Source organism: Arachis hypogaea, chromosome 19 (assembly GCF_003086295.3).
Source record: "Arachis hypogaea cultivar Tifrunner chromosome 19, arahy.Tifrunner.gnm2.J5K5, whole genome shotgun sequence".
Classification (NCBI taxonomy): domain Eukaryota; kingdom Viridiplantae; phylum Streptophyta; class Magnoliopsida; order Fabales; family Fabaceae; genus Arachis; species Arachis hypogaea.
This window is the reverse complement of record NC_092054.1, coordinates 122949165-122967500: the sequence shown is the minus strand read 5'-3', so window position 1 is coordinate 122967500 and position 18336 is coordinate 122949165. Positions and strand designations below refer to the sequence as shown.

At 41.3% G+C, this 18336-nt stretch overlaps 1 non-coding gene across 1 annotated transcript; it reads left to right on the top strand.

Annotated features, from left to right (window-relative positions):
- The first annotated feature begins 17007 nt into the window (after window positions 1–17007).
- On the top strand, window positions 17008–17114 carry LOC112781611 (small nucleolar RNA R71). The gene has a single exon (XR_003192377.1). It is a non-coding gene; the product is annotated as a small nucleolar RNA R71 (small nucleolar RNA).
- The last annotated feature ends 1222 nt before the right edge of the window (window positions 17115–18336 follow it).

Here is an 18336-nt window from a genome sequence, read left to right as displayed (position 1 = left end):
CTGGAGGCTGGGATTATTTATCCTATTTCTGATAGCCCCTGGGTGAGCCCTGTTCAAGTTGTCCCCAAAAAAAGGAGGCATGACAGTGGTTCATAATGAAAAGAATGAACTGGTTCCTACAAGAACAGTTACAGGGTGGCGCATGTGTATTGACTACAGAAGGCTCAATACAGCCACCAGAAAGTATCATTTTCCTTTACCATTCATAGACCAGATGCTAGAAAGACTGGCATGTTATGATTATTACTGCTTTTTGGATGGCTACTCAGGCTATAACCAGATTGCAGTAGATCCCCAGGATCAAGAGAAAACAGCATTCACATGTCCATCTGGAGTGTTTGCTTATAGAAGGATGCCATTTGGGCTGTGTAATGCGCCTGCAACCTTCCAGAGATGCATGCTCTCTATTTTCTCTGATATGGTGGAAAAATTTCTAGAAGTCTTCATGGATGACTTCTCAGTATATGGAGACTCATTCAGCTCCTGTCTTGATCACTTGAAACTAGTTCTGAAATGATGCCAAGAGACTAACCTGGTTTTAAACTGGGAAAAATGTCACTTTATGGTGACTGAAGGGATTGTCCTTGGGCATAAAATTTCAAACAAGGGAATAGAGGTGGATCAAGCAAAAATAGAGGTAATTGAAAAATTACCACCACCTGCCAATGTTAAGGTAATCAGAAGCTTTCTGGGGCATGCAGGATTCTATAGGAGGTTTATAAAGGATTTTTCAAAAATTGCAAAACCTCTGAGCAATCTGCTAGCTGCTGACACGCCATTTATGTTTGACACAGAGTGTCTGCAGGCGTTTGAAACGCTGAAAGCCAAGCTGGTCACAGCACCAGTTATTTCTACACCATACTGGACATTATCATTTGAGCTAATGTGTGATGCCAGTGATCACGCCATTGGTGCAGTGCTGGGGCAGAGGCATGACAAGCTTCTGCACGTCATTTATTATGCTAGCCACGTTTTAAATGATGCCCAGAAAAATTACACAACCACAGAAAAAGAATTGCTTGCAGTGGTTTATGCCATTGACAAGTTTAGATCATACTTGGTAGGATCAAAGGTGATTGTGTATACTGACCATGCTGCTCTCAAATATCTACTCACAAAGCAGGATTCAAAACCCAGGCTCATAAGATGGGTGTTGCTTCTGCAAGAGTTTGATATAGAAATAAGAGACAGAAAAGGGACAGAGAACCAAGTGGCTGATCATCTGTCCCGGATAGAGCCAGTAGAAGGGACGTCCCTCCCCTCTCCTGAGATCTCTGAGACTTTTCCAGATGAGCATTTATTTGCCATTCAGGAAACACCATGGTTTGCAGACATTGCAAACTATAAAGCTGCAAGGTTCATACCCAAAGAGTACAACAGGCAACAAAAGAAAAAATTAGTTACTGATGCAAAGTACTACTTGTGGGATGAACCCTATCTCTTTAAGAGATGTGCAGACGGAATAATCCGGAGATGTGTGCCTAGAGAAGAAGCACAGAGGATCCTATGGCATTGCCATGGATCACAATATGGAGGCCATTTCGGAGGTGAGCGAACAGCCACCAAGGTCCTCCAATGTGGCTTCTATTGGCCCATACTCTATAAAGATTTCCTAGAGTTCGTACGTAACTGTGACAGTTGCCAAAGAGCTGGTAATCTGCCTCATGGTTACGCCATGCCTCAACAAGGAATCTTGGAGATTGAGTTGTTTGACGTATGGGGAATTGACTTCATGGGACCTTTTCCACCATCATACTCAAACACTTATATTCTGGTGGCTGTTGACTACGTATCAAAATGGGTAGAGGCCGTTGCCACACCCACCAATGATACTAAAACAGTGCTGAAGTTCCTCCAGAAATATATCTTCAGCAGGTTTGGGGTCTCTAGAGTACTAATTAGTGATGGGGACACTCACTTCTGCAACAAACAGCTTTACTCTGCCATGGTCCGGTATAGGATTTGCCACAAGGTGGTGACTCCATATCATCCACAGACTAATGGACAAGTTGAAGTCTCTAACAGAGAGCTAAAAAGAATCCTAGAACGGACTGTAAATACCCGTAGAAAGGATTGGGCAAGAAGCTTGGATGATGCTCTGTGGGCATACAGAACAGCATTCAAGACTCCTATAGGGACCTCTCCATACCAACTTGTGTATGGTAAGGCATGTCACCTGCCCGTGGAACTGGAACATAAAGCCTACTGGCAACCAGATTCCTAAACTTTGATGCCAAATTAGCTGGAGAAAAAAGATTGCTCCAGCTAAATGAACTAGAGGAATTCAGATTCACTGCTTTCGAAAATGCCAAGCTTTATAAAGAAAAATAAAAAAAATGGCATGACAGGAAGCTGTCATCTAGAATCTTTGAACCAGGACAAAAGGTTCTGTTGTTTAACTCTAGGCTCAGGCTATTCCCCGGGAAACTGAAGTCCCGGTGGAGGGGACCATATGTGATTACAAGTGTATCACCATATGGTTATGTAGAGCTTCAAGATATTGATTCTGATAAGAAGTTCATTGTTAATGGACAGAGAATCAAGCACTATCTTGAAGGCAATGTTGAGCAAGAGTGCTCAAGGCTGAAGCTAGATTAAAAGCTCAGCAAGGTCCAGCTAAAGACAATAAAGAAGCGCTTGCTGGGAGGCAACCCAGCCATGGGGCATCACTTCCTCTAAGCATTTTGCCCTATTCTTGATTTTATTTGTTTATATAAAGTTCATTGATCCTAAGGTAAAGAGTCAATTGTATAAGTTCACAGGGTTACAGAAGGATTCTGCACGCAAAACAGAGAAAAAGAGCTCACTGGCAAGAAAACGCCAGTAAAAGTCTGTTTTGGGCGTTCAACGCCCAACAGAAGCATCCACTGGGCGTTGAACGCCAGTAAGGATAGCCATCTGGGCGTTGAACGCCAGAAAGAAGCTCTTTCTGGGCGTTTAACGCCAGATTTACAGCGTTCTGGGTGTTCAGAAAAACGCCCAGTAACAAAGGACTTCCTGGCGTTCAACGCCAGAAATAAGCAGCAGCTAGGCGTTGAACGCCCAAAACATGCAGCGTTTGGGCGTTCAAACGCTAGGATGGTAGGGAGGAGGTAAATTCGTTTTTTCTTCATATTTTTCATTTTAATCCTAATTTTCATGTTTCAATTCATGATTTCTTGCATAAACATGTTAAGAACCCTAATTTCTAAAATCCCTAATTTCTAAAAACCCTTCTTTAAAAATATTAAATGTATCTTAATCCATAAGCACAAATCCTTTTTTTCAATCCAACTCAACTCTTTTTCAAAATTTTCAAAACAAATCTCCATACTATCTTTTTCAAAATTCCAAATCTATCTTTTTCAAATATCTTTCATATCTTTTTAATTTTAAATCATATCTTTTCTTATCATATTTTTTTCTAAAAATCATATCTTCTATCTTATCTTTCTCCCTATTTTTCGAAAACCCACCCCCCTCTCCCTTTAAATATGGGTTCGGCTCCCTCCCCTCCCATCCACCATTGCACCTAGTTCTCCTTCTCTCCCTCTCCTTTCTTTTCTTTTTGCTTGAGGACAAGCAAACCTCTAAGTTTGGTGTGCTTATCCGTGATCACTAAGATCATGGCTCCTAAAGGAAAACAACCCACTCCAAGAGGCAAGAAAGAAAGCGTTCCAAAACCACTTTGGAATCAAGGGAAGTTCTTAACTAAAGAACATTCAGACCATTATTACAAAATAATGGGTCTAAGATCAGTGATCCCGGAAGTTAGATTCGATCTGAAAGAAGACGAATATCCGGAGATCCAGGAGCAAATTCGAATCAGGAACTGGGAGATCCTAGCTAATCCTGAATCAAAAGTGGGAAGGAATATGGTCCTGGAGTTCTATGCTAATATGTGGCATACAGACAGGCAAAGACTATCTGGATCTGCTATCTATGACTATCGGACCTTGGTCAGAGGAAAGATTGTTCATACCCACCCTGACAAGATCAGGGAGATCTTAAAGCTACCTCAGCTGAAAGATGATCCAGACTCCTTCAATAGGAGAATGATGAGAACAGACAAGGGCCTGGATAAGATTCTAGAGGATATATGTATCCTTGGAGCCAGGTGGACCACCAGCATGAAGGGTGTTCCAAATCAACTCAAAAGAGAAGATCTCAAACCAGTCGCCAGAAGATGGCTGGATTTCATTGGGCATTCTCTGCTGCCCACTAGCAACCGTTCTGAAGTCACTATTAGAAGAGCAGTGATGATCCATTGCATCATGATGGGAAAAGAAGTGGAAGTTCATCAACTGATTTCAACTGAATTTTACAAAATTACAAACAAAAATTCCAAAGATGCCAGGTTGGCTTATCCAAGCTTGATTTCTATGCTCTGCAAGGACGCTGGAGTAAGGATGGGAATAACTGAGTATATCTCAATTGAGCGACCAATCACCAAAGCATCAATGGAAAAACAACAAGCACAGGATGACCCCATCAAGAAGAAAACACAGGAATTTCTCCCAGAAATCCCTCAATCTGAATACTGGGAGTATCTTGAAACATCAGTTACCAAGATGCAAGAAGCTATGGAACAAATAATGAAAGAACAGAAGGAACAAAGTAGCATTCTTTGCTATTTGATTAAAGAACAGGAGGAGCAAGGGCGCGACTTAAGGGAATTGAAGCGCCAAAAATTATCTCTTGAAGGACCAAGCACCCCGCAGATTAGAGGAACATCCACTCCCCAGAACAAAGGTTGTTAAATTCCAATCTTAGCCTTAACTCTGTGATAACTGTTCTTATTCTAGTTTTACCTTAGGAGTCATATAGTAGTAATTAGTATCTATATTTTTGATTTTATCTCCAATTAAGCTATAATTTAATTTTCTCATCATCATCAAACATGAATAAAATAGAATAATTTCTTTAGAATAAGAGGCAATAATTTTCGAGTTTTTAATAAGAACATTCTAATTATTTACATGTGGTGGCAATGCTTTCTGTCTTCTGAATAAATGCTTCAACAGTGCATATGTCTTTTGAATTTGATGTTTAAGACTGTTAAATATGTTGGCTCTTGAAAGAATGATGAACATGAGACATGTTATTAATAATCTAAAAAATCATAAGAATGATTCTTGAAGCAAGAAAAAGCGGCAAAGAACAAAGCTTGCAAAAAAAATAAATAAATAGCGAAAAAAAAATAGAAAGAAAAAGAAAAAGCAAGAGCAAAAAGCCAATAACCCTTAAAACCAAAAGGCAAGGGTAAATAAAAAGGATCCCAAGGCTTTGAGCATCAGTGGATAGGAGGGCCTAAAGGAATAAAATTCCGGCCTAAGCGGCTAAACTAAGCTGTCCCTAACCATGTGCTTGTGGCGTGAAGGTGTCAAGTGAAAACTTGAGACTGAGCGGTTAAAGTCAAGGTCCAAAGCAAAAAGAAGAGTGTGCTTAAGAACCCTGGACACCTCTAATTGGGGACTTTAGCAAAGCTGAGTCACAATCTGAAAAGGTTCACCCAATTATGTGTCTGTGGCATTTATGTATCCGGTGGTAATACTGGAAAACAAAGTGCTTAGGGCCACGGCCAAGACTCATAAAGTAGCTGTGTTCAAGAATCAACATACTAAACTAGGAGAATCAATATCACTATCTGAATTTTGAGTTCCTATAGATGCCAATCACTCTGAGCTTCAATGGATAAAGTGAGATGCCAAAACTGTTCAGAAGCAAAAAGCTACTAGTCCCGCTCATCTAATTAGAATCTGAGCTTCACTCAAAAACTCTGAGATATTATTGCTTCTTAAATTATTTGTATTCTATTTTATTTATCTAGTTGCTTGAGGACAAGCAACAGTTTAAGTTTGGTGTTGTGATGAGCGGATATTTTATACGCTTTTTGGGGTTAATTTCATATAGTTTTTAGTGTGTTTTAGTTAGTTTTTAGTTTATTTTCAATAGCTTTTAGGCAAAATTCATACTTCTGGACTTTACTATGAGTTTGTGTGTTTTTTTGTGATTTCAGGTATTTTCTGGCTGAAATCGAGGGAGCTGAGCAAAAATCTGATTCAGGCTGAAAAAGGACTGCTGATGCTGTTGGATTCTGATCTCCCTGCACTCAAAGTAGATTTTCTGGAGCTACAGAACTCCAAATGGCGCGCTTCCAATTGAATTGGAAAGTAGACATCCAGGGCTTTCCAGAAATATATAATAGTCCATACTTTTCTCAAGGATAGATGACGTAAACTGGCGTTCAACGCCAGTTCCATGCTGCTGTCTGGCGTCCAGCGCCAGAAACAAGTTAGGAGTTGGAGTTCAACGCCAGAATTGGATCCAAAGCTGGCGTTGAACGCCCAAAACAGCCCTATGCACGTGATTAGCTTAAGTCTCAGCCCCAACACACACCAAGTGGGCCCCAGAAGTGGATTTCTGCACCATTTATCATAGTTTGTTCATTTTCTGTAAATCTAGGTTACTAGTTTAGTATTTAAACAACTTTTAGAGGTTTATTTTCGCATCTCATGACATTTTAGATCTGAACTTTGTACCTTTTGACGGCATGAGTCTCTAAAATCCATTGTTGGGGGGTGAGGAGCTCTGCTGTGTCTCAATGAACTAATGCAAGTAATTCTGTTTTCCATTCAAACATGCGTGTTCCTATCTAAGATATCCATTCGCACTTCAATGTGAATATGATGAACGTGACAATCATCATCATTCCCCCACGAACGTGTGCCTGACAACCACTTCCGTTCCACTATAGAATGAATGAATATCTCTTGGATCTCTTAATCAGAATCCTCGTGGTATAAGCTAGATTGATGGTAGCATTCAAGAGAATCTGGAAAGTCTAAACCTTGTCTGTGGTATTCCGAGTAGGATTCAGGGATTGAATGACTGTGATGAGCTTCAAACTTGAGAGTGCTGGGCGTAGTGACAGACGCAAAAGGATAGTAAATCCTATTCCGGTACGATTGAGAACCTGCAGATGATTAGCCATGCGGTGACAGCGCATTTGGACCCTTATCACTGGAAGGATGGATGGTAGCCATTGACAACGGTGATCCACCAACACACAATTTGCCATAGGAGGACGTGCGTGCGTGAATCAGAAAACAGAGGAAAGCAGAATTCCAGAAGACAAAGCATCTCCAAAACTCCAACATATTCTCCACCAGTGCATACAAGTATAATTTGTGTTCTGCCCCTTTTATTCCTTGCAATCAAAATTGATAAGTGAATTATTTTATTGTTTTCCTGACTAAGAGTTACAAGATAACCATAGATTGCTTCAAGCCAACAATCTCCGAGGGATCGACCCTTACTCACGTAAGGTATTACTTGGACGACCCAGTGCACTTGCTGGTTAGTGGTACGAGTCTTAAAAAGTGTGATTTACAATTCGTGCACCATCCATCCTGGATATCATGCACGATGACTCCTGGCGGGAGAAATACTTTACCCCGCAGGAGAAGGCTGACCAGCTACTCCCTGCTACTGATCCCATTAGATTTGCAAACTGATACTGCGAGCTGAAGTATCCAGTGTTTGCAACCTCCAGGAACCTGTACCTGGAGAGGACTTTGAAGATTCCAGAAGAACTCTAGCAATACACCTCTGATCAGATCAAACAAAGAGGCTGGTTCTTCCTGGAGAGAAACCTGACTGAGGTCAATGCATCTTGGGTAAGGGAATTTTACTGCAATTACTTCAAAACTTCCCTAGATGCAGTGAACCTAAGAGGGAAGCAGATACTGGTCACTGAAGAGGCCATAGAGGATGTTCTGAAGCTTCTTTCTAAATCCGATCAGCTGGATGGTTATCAAAAAGCTGAGGAAGATATGCGCTTCATGAAGTTTGATTGGGATGCAGTCAAGGCCAGGATAGCCCTTGACCCGACCGTTCCATGGATCATGGGTCAGAACACCACCATGCCAAAGGGAATCAAGCGAATTTACTTAAATGATGAGGCTTGGCTATGGCATCAGATACTTAGCAACTTTGTTATGCCGAGTACCCATGAGACTGAGATACCTGCCGCTATGATCACCCTCCTATGGTGTGTGTTGGAGGGTAAGGACCTGTACCTGCCACGCTTCATTCGGTACTACATGGCCAGAGTCCACGTCCAAGGCACTCTCCCCTTTCCTTATCTGATTACACAGCTAGGTCGTCGAGCTGACGTGCCTTGGGAGGATGCTGATGAGAAGCCACCTGCTGCAAAATGCAAGAAGATTATCCCTCACAGCAGGAACTTTCTGGCTTTGGACTACAGACCTCCATTCCTCACTGCTACTGCTGAGACAGCCACTTGATGCACGAAAACTTGTCTCTCAACAATTTTCCTTCGGCAAGTATACTGAATTGTCGTCAAGTAAAAACTCACAATAGAGTGAGGTCGAATCCCACAGGGATTGATTGGTCAAGCAACTTTAATTGGAAGAATGTTCTAGTTGAGCGAAGCAGAATTTGATTTGAGATTTACAGAAAATTAAATGGCGGGAAAGTAAATAGCAGAAAATGTAAATTGCTGGAAATAAAGAGCTGAATGTAAATGGCAGAAAGTAAATTGCAGAATCTTAAATGGGAATGGGGAAGATGCTCAAAAAAGTAAATTGCAGAAATTAAAGAGAATGGGTAAGATCAGAAATGGGGAATTCATTGGGCTTAGGAGATGTTGCATTCTCCGAATCAAGTTCATTTTCATCTCTTCCTCAATCAATGCGTTCATTGATCTCCTTGGCAATCTTAAGTGATCAAATTACAATTTCTTGTAATTAAATCTCTCAAATCTTGATCAATAGCCAATTCCTTGGTCAATTGCTCATGAGAAGAGATGAAGTATGGTCACTGATTATACCACATGCATTCCCAAATCAAGTGTTGGTAGAATTATAGTCACCATATCCTTCCAACCCCAATTTGGTCCAACATGAGAAAGCATTTCTAGCATGATCTCTTCATTCCTCTTCCAAGGTTCAGAAGAGATCCAAGTATGAATAGCTTCTTTTCCAAGATAACTATCCAATTGGATGAAGATTGAAAGCTTTCTAGTAAAATCAAGAGAAAAGATAGAAGAAGAATAATAAAAACTAATATTGATCCATCAAATTACAACAGAGCTCCCTAACCCAATGAAAGGGGTTTAGTTATTCATAGCTCTGGAAATGGAAAGCAAAGATGGAAGATACATCATGAAAGTAAAACTAGAAGTGCAGAGAAAGTAAATTATATAGGGAGTAGTTCTCCAATTTCCAACTCCCCCAAAAAGCTCCCCTCTAATTCAAAACTACCCCTATATATACTACTCTTCTGATCTTCTAGTTGGTTCTTCAAGTCTTGGATATGGGCCTTTGGATCTTGAGTTTGAAGCAGTTATCCTCTTCAGTGGGCTTAGCTTTACTTGCAAAGAGAAAGTGTGAAGTAGGTAGGGTATTTAGCTCAAGACGTTAGTGGCGTTAACGTTACGTGAGAGTGTGGATTCGAGAACGTTAGTGACAATCACCTTTTTCACTAACGTTCCTAACCCAGGGATGGTCCACGTTAACTTCAACGTTAGTGGCACCAACTTGACCACTAACGTTGCCTCTTGGTCCTTCACACACGTTACTGGGACTCACCTTTTCCAATAACGTTGAGAGTCCTTCCTTCCCCTACGTTAGAGTCCACGTTAACTTAGTTAACGTGGCTCTTAACGTAGGATTGCCAATCCTTCGAGAACGTTAGTGACACTTACCTTTGTCACTAACGTTCCAAGATGCCCCTACTTTCCACGTTAGAGTCCACGTTAACTAGGTTAACATGGCTTCTAACGTGGTGTTGATAGCCATCTCCAATGTTAGTGACAAAGGTGAGTGTCACTAACGTTGGCTCATAATCTCCTTTATCCACGTTAGCTTCCACGTTAACTAAGTTAACGTGGGAGCTAACGTTGCTCATAGTGGCTTGTGGTGGTACATCCCAACGTTAGTGACAAAGGTAAGTGTCACTAACGTTGGCGATCACTTGCTTTCTCCACGTTAGCTTCCACGTTAACTAAGTTAACGTGGCAACTAACGTGGCTCATTGTGGCTTGGCCAACGTTAGTGATAAAGGTGAGTGTCACTAACGTTGGCTTCTCTTTTGCTTCCCAACGTTAGAGTCCACGTTAACTGAGTTAACGTGGCTCTTAACGTGGCCACTTATGAGCTTGGTCCAACGTTAGTGACAAAGGTGAGTGTCACTAACGTTGGCCTTAATTCCTTCTTCCACGATAGAGTTCATGTTAACTTAGTTTACGTGACTCTTAACGTGGGCTATGATGGCTTTCGAGGACGTTATTGGTGATTATTTTTCTCATTAACGTTGCAAGCTAGCTCCCATTCCACGTTAGTGGTCACATTAGTTAGACTAACGTGGCTGCTAATGTGGTTCTTCCTTGCTTTCTTTGTCCTGAAATCAAACAATAAAGTGCATCAAAGTTCTAATCTAAGTCATGAGACATGCATCATCCAATTTGTCATATAATTCATGCAAAATTCTCATGAAATCATGTAAAGTGCACTATGTTTGCTTGAATCAAGATGTAAGTGAAATTTTATCCAAAACTTGCTTATTTCCTAAGAAAATGCATGAAACTACCGTAAAATAGTAAAAAAAAGGTCAGTGAAACTGGCCAAAATGCCCTAGCATCACAACACCAAACTTAAAGCTTGCTTGTCCCTAAGCAAGTACTGGAACAAGAGAATGATGAATGGAATGCCAAGAGGAATGAGTCATTATTGTGGAAGTCATGTCCTTGGTTTTATGGTGGTTTCATGCATAGCAACTTAGGTTCATTCCTTCACTGGCTTTCAGACCTTTATCATATCCTAGAATACTCACTTGATTTCATCCCATGAGACTTTTATTCATTGATCCTTTTTGTTATTTCAGGGCTTGTTTGTGTTTTTAGACTAGGTGCTCTGTGAGGGGGCAACTCTTTAAGATAAGCTTTCAGCCAGTACTCCCGAACCAGTTGGTTCAAGGTGCTAGGTGTTAAGACACCCCTAAGGACTTACTCCCTCAAGTCTCTTTCCCCCATACATACACACCACAGGCACATGGTTTGTTATTTTCCTTCTTGAGACCTTGGTGTCCAGCACCTCTTTGGGTTACTAAGCGTTCTGTAGCAAAGGTTACTCTTGATAGTGGACTTTCAGCTGATAATCCCGGGTTAGTTAACCCAAGTTACCAAGTGATAAGGCACCCCTAAGAGCTTATTCATCCAAGTAAATCCCTTACACAGGAACACCACAGACACTTCCCTTAAGATTCAAACCCTTGGTGCCTAGCCTTATTTCTTACTCTTTTTCTTTTATTCTTAACTTTCATTTTTCTTTCCCTTTTCTTTTATTGGGATCTTGTTACTTGGCTAGTCTCATGGGGTGTGTTTCAAGCATATGATTCAGGACAGATAGTTGCCTTCCCACCTTATTGGTGAACTAACTTAGCTAATCTATTATCACACCACAAAATTAGGAACTTACTTCCACAACTTGAATTTCCCTCTGGTCTTTGATAACACACATTCTCTTTTTATTTGATTAAAAAGGAGACAAGCAACACAATAAGCAAGATGGAGATGCAGCAAGTATCGTGGACAGCACACATATGACAAAAGCACAACAAATATTAAACTCTAATGATTTAAACTAATGAGTAACTATTAATCAAGGTCCTTCAGACTTCCAATTTTAAGCATTTCAAGTATCTGGAATTAAGTAACAACACAACCTTCTGGTGATGGTTTCTAGCTGTCCCCTTGTTGTCTTCATCCATAGTTTTTGCTCCTTCACTTCCTTGGATGATGGTGCACCATTTCCTCAGAAGGTTCCTGCAAAGTTATTGGAAGTTGCTTGTTCCCAAAGCACTTGAGAAATAGTTAGCTCGCTTGTATGCTTGTGAATTTCTGAACTTAACTTGGTGTGTGAACACCAAACTTAGTTCCTTGCCTAGTACAACAGATTGCATACTTGCAGAGAGCCTCATAGGTTGTTATTAACACAAACAACTATTAACTAAAGACTAAACTACTGCTAACTGGTTCCCTTGATTGGTTGGAGCTAGCAGTTGGCTATTGGAGTGTAGTGTGATTCTAACTAATATCTTTGGCAGAACACCAAACTTAGAATTACACTTTCACTCTTGTGTTTGTTTTGGTGTCGAACACCAAACTTAGCTCCTCGCAATACAGGGGAAACAACTTGTGATCTTTATTGAAATGACAATGAAAAAGAAACTACCTCAGGTTGGGTTGCCTCCCAACAAAGCACTCTTTTAGCGTCGCTAGCTCAACGATTCCTCCATTACTTGAGATGATACTTCACTTTGGGATTTTCCCCCATGTTGCCCATATAGTGTTTGAGCCTTTGTCTGTTCACAGTGAAAGTCCTCTCCGAACTCTCATCCATGATTTCTATGTGTCCATATGGCGAGACTTTTGTGACAAAAAAGGGTCCTGACCACCTTGATTTGAGTTTTCCTGGGAACAGTCTCAATTTGGAGTTATAGAGGAGTACTTGCTGCCCCTTTGCGAAACTCCTGGGTGCCAGATAGAAGTCATGTATTCTCTTCACCTTTTCTTTATAAATCTTGGCATTTTCATAAGCTTCATATCTGAATTCCTCCATCTCTTGCAGCTGCAGAATCCTCTTTGCACCAGCAGCAATACTGTCAAAATTTAGTATCTTGAGAGCCCAGAGGGCTTTGTGTTCCAGCTCCAGTGGTAAATGACAAGCCTTTCCATACACCAGTTGGTATGGGGACATCCCGAGTGGTGTTTTGAATGCTGTTCTGTATGCCCAAAGAGCATCATCTAGCTTCTTCGACCAATCCTTTCTTAATGCTCCTACAGTCTTTTCCAAAATCCTTTTTAGCTCTCTGTTAGATATCTCAGTCTGCCCACTTGTTTGGGGATGGTAAGGCGTGGCAACCTTGTGTTTCACTCCGTATCGTAGGAGAAGAGCTTCTAGTGGTCTGTTACAAAAGTGGCTCCCTCCATCACTGATGAGTGCTCGTGGGACTCCAAACCGGCTAAAGATATTCTTCCTAAGGAAGTTCATGACCACCTTGTTATCATTTATTGGGGTTGCAATAGCCTCCACCCACTTGAAAATGTAGTCCACTGCCACTAAAATGTACTTGTTTGAATATGAGGTTGGGAATGGTCCCATGAAATCGATTCCCCATACATCAAACAGTTCCAGTTCTAAGATGAAATTTTGTGGCATCTCATTTCTTCTGGGCAAGTTTCCAGCTCTTTGGCATTCATTGCAGTTCTTTACTAGTTCCTTGGCATCCTTGAAAAGGGTGGGCCAAAAGAATCCGCTTTGTAACACCTTGGCTGCAGTTCTGTCCCCTCCAAAATGGCCTCCATAGCATGAGCCGTGGCAATTTCACAGGACCTCTCATCCTTCTTCTTCTGAAATACATCTTCTCAGGATTCTATCTGAACACTTCTTGAAGAGATATGGCTCATCCCAGACAAAATATTTTGCATCATTTATGAGCTTTCTTTTTTGATGTTTGTTGATCTCTGGAAGTAGAGCCCCAGTTGCCTTAAACTTGGCAATGTCTGCAAACCATGGTGCTTTGTGAACTGTCATCAACTGCTCATCAGGAAAGAGCTCATTTATACTTGTATCATGTGTTCCACCTTTATCATGAGGGATTCTAGATAGGTGATCTGCTACCTTGTTCTCCACTCCTTTCTTGTCTCTAATTTCAATGTTGAATTTTTGCAATAATAAGATCCACCTTATTAGTCTTGGTTTTGATTCTTGCTTGGCAAACAAATATTTAAGTGATGTGTGATCTGTGAAAACAATCACTTTAGCACCAATGAGGTATGATCTAAACTTGTCAAATGCAAAAACTGTTGCTAGCAACTCCTTTTCAGTAGTGGTATAATTTCTTTGAGTGTCATTGAGGACTTTGCTAGCATAGTAGATCACATGGACTAAGTTATCTTTCCACTGCCCTAACACGGCCCCAACTGCAAAATCAGATGCATCACACATCAATTCAAAAGGTAAGTTCCAATCAGGTAGGGAAATGATAGGGGCAGAGGACAGCCTCTGTTTCAAATTTTCGAATGCTAGCATGCATTTTTCATCGAAGACAAACAGTGTATCAGATACAAGGAGATTGCTTAAGGGCTTGGCTATCTTTGAAAAATCTTTAATAAACCTCCTGTAAAAGCCAGCATGCCCTAAAAAACTCCTAATTGCCTTGACATCACTGGGTGGGGGAAGTTTTTCAATAAGTTCCACCTTAGCTCTGTCAACCTCAATGCCTTGGTTAGAAACTTTATGGCCAAGGACTATTCCTTCAGTTACCATAAAGTGACATTTCTCCCAGTTCAGGACCAGATTGGTCTCTTGGCACCTTTTCAATACCAAGGCTAGGTGATTTAAGCAACTAGGAAAGGAATCTCCGAATACCGAAAAATCATCCATAATGACTTCAATGAATTTCTCTATCATATCCGAGAAGATAGATAGCATGCAGCGTTGGAAAGTTGCAGGCGCATTACATAGCCCAAATGGCATGCGCCTGTAAGCAAACACTCCATATGGGCAAGTAAATGAGGTTTTCTCTTGGTCTCTAGGATCAACCACTATTTGGTTATATCCTGAATAACCGTCGAGAAAACAATAGTGTGAGTGTCCTGCGAGTCTTTCCAACATCTGATCCATGAATGGAAGAGGAAAATGATCTTTTCGTGTAGTTTCATTTAGTTTTCTGTAGTCTATGCACATCCGCCATCCTGTGACGGTCCTGGTGGGGATTAGTTCGTTCCCCTCATTGGGAACTACAGTGATTCCTCCCTCTTTCGGAACAACATGCACGGGGCTGACCCAGGGGCTGTCTGAGATCGGGTAGATTACCCTTCCCTGCCACAACTTCATAACTTCCTTCTGTACCACTTCCTTCATGATTGGGTTCAGCCTCCTTTGGGATTGAATGGATGGTTTGGCATCATCTTCCAACAGTATTTTATGCATGCATATGGCCGAACTGATCCCTTTTAGGTCAGCGAGGGTCCATCCAATGGCATCTTTATGCCTTCGCAACACTTGGAGCAGTTCATTCTCTTGATCTTGGCTGAGGGATGAGTTTATGATCACTGGGTAGCTTTCATTCTCGCCTAAGTATGCATATTTGAGAGTGGGTGGCAGTGCTTTGAGTTCAAGTTTGGGTGCTTCTAACTTTTCATTCTCTTCCTTTGGTGCACCTTGTATATGAATCTCTGTTGTTGCAACCTCTTCACTAGACATTGACTCCTCCTCTGTTAACCTTTCAGGTTCTTCTTCTTCAAAGCTCTCCTGCACTACATCTTCCAGTGAGTCCAACCTCATACATTCTCCCAATTGTTCTGGTGGGTAACTCATGGCCTTGAACACATTGAATGTCATCTTTTCATTGTGTAATCTTAAGGTGAGGTCACCTTTTTGGATATCAATGACAGCTCCAGCAGTAGCTAAGAACGGTCTTCCCAGGATGATGGAGGCCTTGGCTTCCTCCTGCATGTCCAACACCACAAAGTCTGCTAGGAAAATGAAATCCCCCACCTTCACCAGCAAATCTTCCACTACATCATAAGGGAAATTGAACGATCGGTCTGTCAGTTGTAGGGCCATTTTTATTGGCTTAGTCTCCTCAATTTTTATTTTTCTCATCATAGCTACTGACATCAGATTTATGCTGGCTCCCAAGTCACATAGAGCCTTTTTCACTGTGATTTCTCCTATAATACAAGGGATCTGAAAACTCCCAGGATCCTTCAATTTCTGGGGTAGTTTATGCTGAATGATAGCACTACATTCTTCAGTTAGTATCACAGTTTCGTTGCTCTTCCAACTTCTCTTCTTAGTCATCAATTCCTTCAAGAACTTGGCATAGAGTGGCATTTGCTCTATTGCTTCAGCAAAGGGTATGTTAATCTGTAATTTTTTGAAGATTTCTAAAAATCTGGAGAACTGGCTGTCATCCCCCTTCTTCTTCAGTTGTTGAGGATATGGGACTTTGGGAACATATGGCTTCAGCTCTCCTTCCTTTTGATGTGAGTTGGAGGTGGGGACTTGAACTTCATCTTGTTCTTCCTTCTTTCCAACTGAATCTTTCTCTTGTGGTTGCTTGGGAGTCTCCTTCAATTCCTTTCCACTTCTGAGGGTGATAGCCTGACACTCCTCCCTTTGGTTTGAGTCTGCATCGCTGCGAGGGTTGTGGCTGGAAATTTGCTTGAATAGGTAGCCAATTTGTGTCTCAAGTTTCTTGATGGCAGCATCTTGATTCTGCATATTAGACTGCACTTCTTCTCGGAATGCCTTACTGTCTTGAATCTCTTTGCATATGCCCTCAAGTAGAGTCTCAATTCTGGAGAGTCTATCTTCATATGATGGTGAATTGAGAGTGGATGGGTGAGTTGGGTTATTTTGGTTTTGGTATGAATGTTGAGAGGTGTTATTAGGGTGGTGTTGATATGATCTCTGTGTGGAATGTTGGTGAGCTGCATTGTTGTTGGGGTTGTGACGTCTCTGATCTTGGCTTTGATCTTGTTGATTTCTCCACCCAAAGTTTGGGTGATTCCTCCAACCAGGGTTGTATGTTTTGGAGTAAGGATCATGGGTCTGCCTGGGTGAGTTTCCAATGTAGTTGGCTTGTTCTTGCTCATCCTCTGCCTCTGCATTCACTCCCTCTTGGGTTGCTGATGAGGTGGTGATTGCTGCTACTTGGTTCCTCTCCATCTTCTTGGTGAGGTCAGCCAGCTGCTTGGTAATAAGCTTGTTTTGGGCCAGCAGTGTATCCACATTGTTTAGCTCCATCACTCCTCTAGTGTTGCCTCTTTCAGAAGCATAGAAGTAGTCATTCTCTGCTACAGTCTCAATGACATCTATGGCTTCTTCAATGGTCTTCTTCTTGTTCAGAGATCCCCCGGATGAATGGTCTACTGCCTTCTTTGATTCATAAGAAAGGCCTTCATAGAAAATGTGTAGTTGCACCCATTCATTGAACATATCTGGTGGACACCTTCTTGTCAGGTCCTTAAACCTCTCCCATGCTTCATATAGAGTCTCACCATCTTGCTGCCTGAAGGTTTGCACCTCAGCTCTCAACCTGTTGATCCGTTGAGGAGGATAGAATCTTGCCAAGAATTTGTTCACCACATCTTCCCAGGTTGCTAAACACTCCTTTGGGAAGGATTTCAGCCATTTAGATGCCTTGTCCTTGAGTGAGAAAGGGAACAGAAGTAGTCTATAGGTGTCAGGATGAACACCATTAGACTTCACAGTATCACATATCCTCAGGAAGGTGGTTAGATGTTGATTGAGGTCTTCTTGGAGACTCCCTCCGAATGAACAATTGTTCTGAACAAGGGTGATGAGATGTGGCTTTAGTTCAAAGTTGTGGGCATGTATGGTTGGCCTTTGGATGCTACTTCTGCAATTTCCTGGGTTTGGATTGATGTATGATCCCAGAACCCTTCTCTCTTGCCCAGCCTGATGTGCTGGACCTTCTCGGCCATGGTTGTGAGCCTCTTCTTCATGATGGTTCTCCGTATTCTCATCCATATCTGGTTCAAAGTACTCCTCCTCTTCCTCAGCTCCAACTACTCTCTTTCCTCTTGCTTCCCTCCTTAATCTAAGGAAGGTCCTCTCAGATTCAGAATCAAAAGAAGTTGAAGCCCCGCTTCTTCTCCCTGTCATACAACCAACAAGGCACAAGCAAGGAAATAGATGCAGAAAGTAATTTCTACAGAAATGCTGTTAGTGTGAGTGATGTAATATATCAAACAGTTAGTGGGTTAGTGGACTGAATTGTAAACAACTAAGAAAATGGGTAGGGGAAAGGGAAGAAAATAACTGAACAGAAAGTAAATTACTCAAATGAACTTAAATCAAACAAAAGAAAAATTCTCAATCTAGTTATCCTCCAATTTAATCATTGTTGATACAAAATCAATCCCCGGCAACGGCGCCATAAACTTGATGCACGGAAACTTGTCTCTCAACAATTTTCCTTTGGCAAGTATACCGAATTGTCGTCAAGTAAAAACTCACAATAGAGTGAGGTCGAATCCCACAGGGATTGATTGGTCAAGCAACTTTAATTGGAAGAATGTTCTAGTTGAGCGAAGCAGAATTAGATTTGAGATTTACAGAAAATTAAATGGCGGGAAAGTAAATAGCAGAAAATGTAAATTGCTGGAAATAAAGAGCTGAATGTAAATGGCGGAAAGTAAATTGCAGAATCTTAAATGGGAATGGGGAAGATGCTCATAAAAGTAAATTGCAGAAATTAAAGAGAATGGGTAAGATCAGAAATGGGGAATTCATTGGG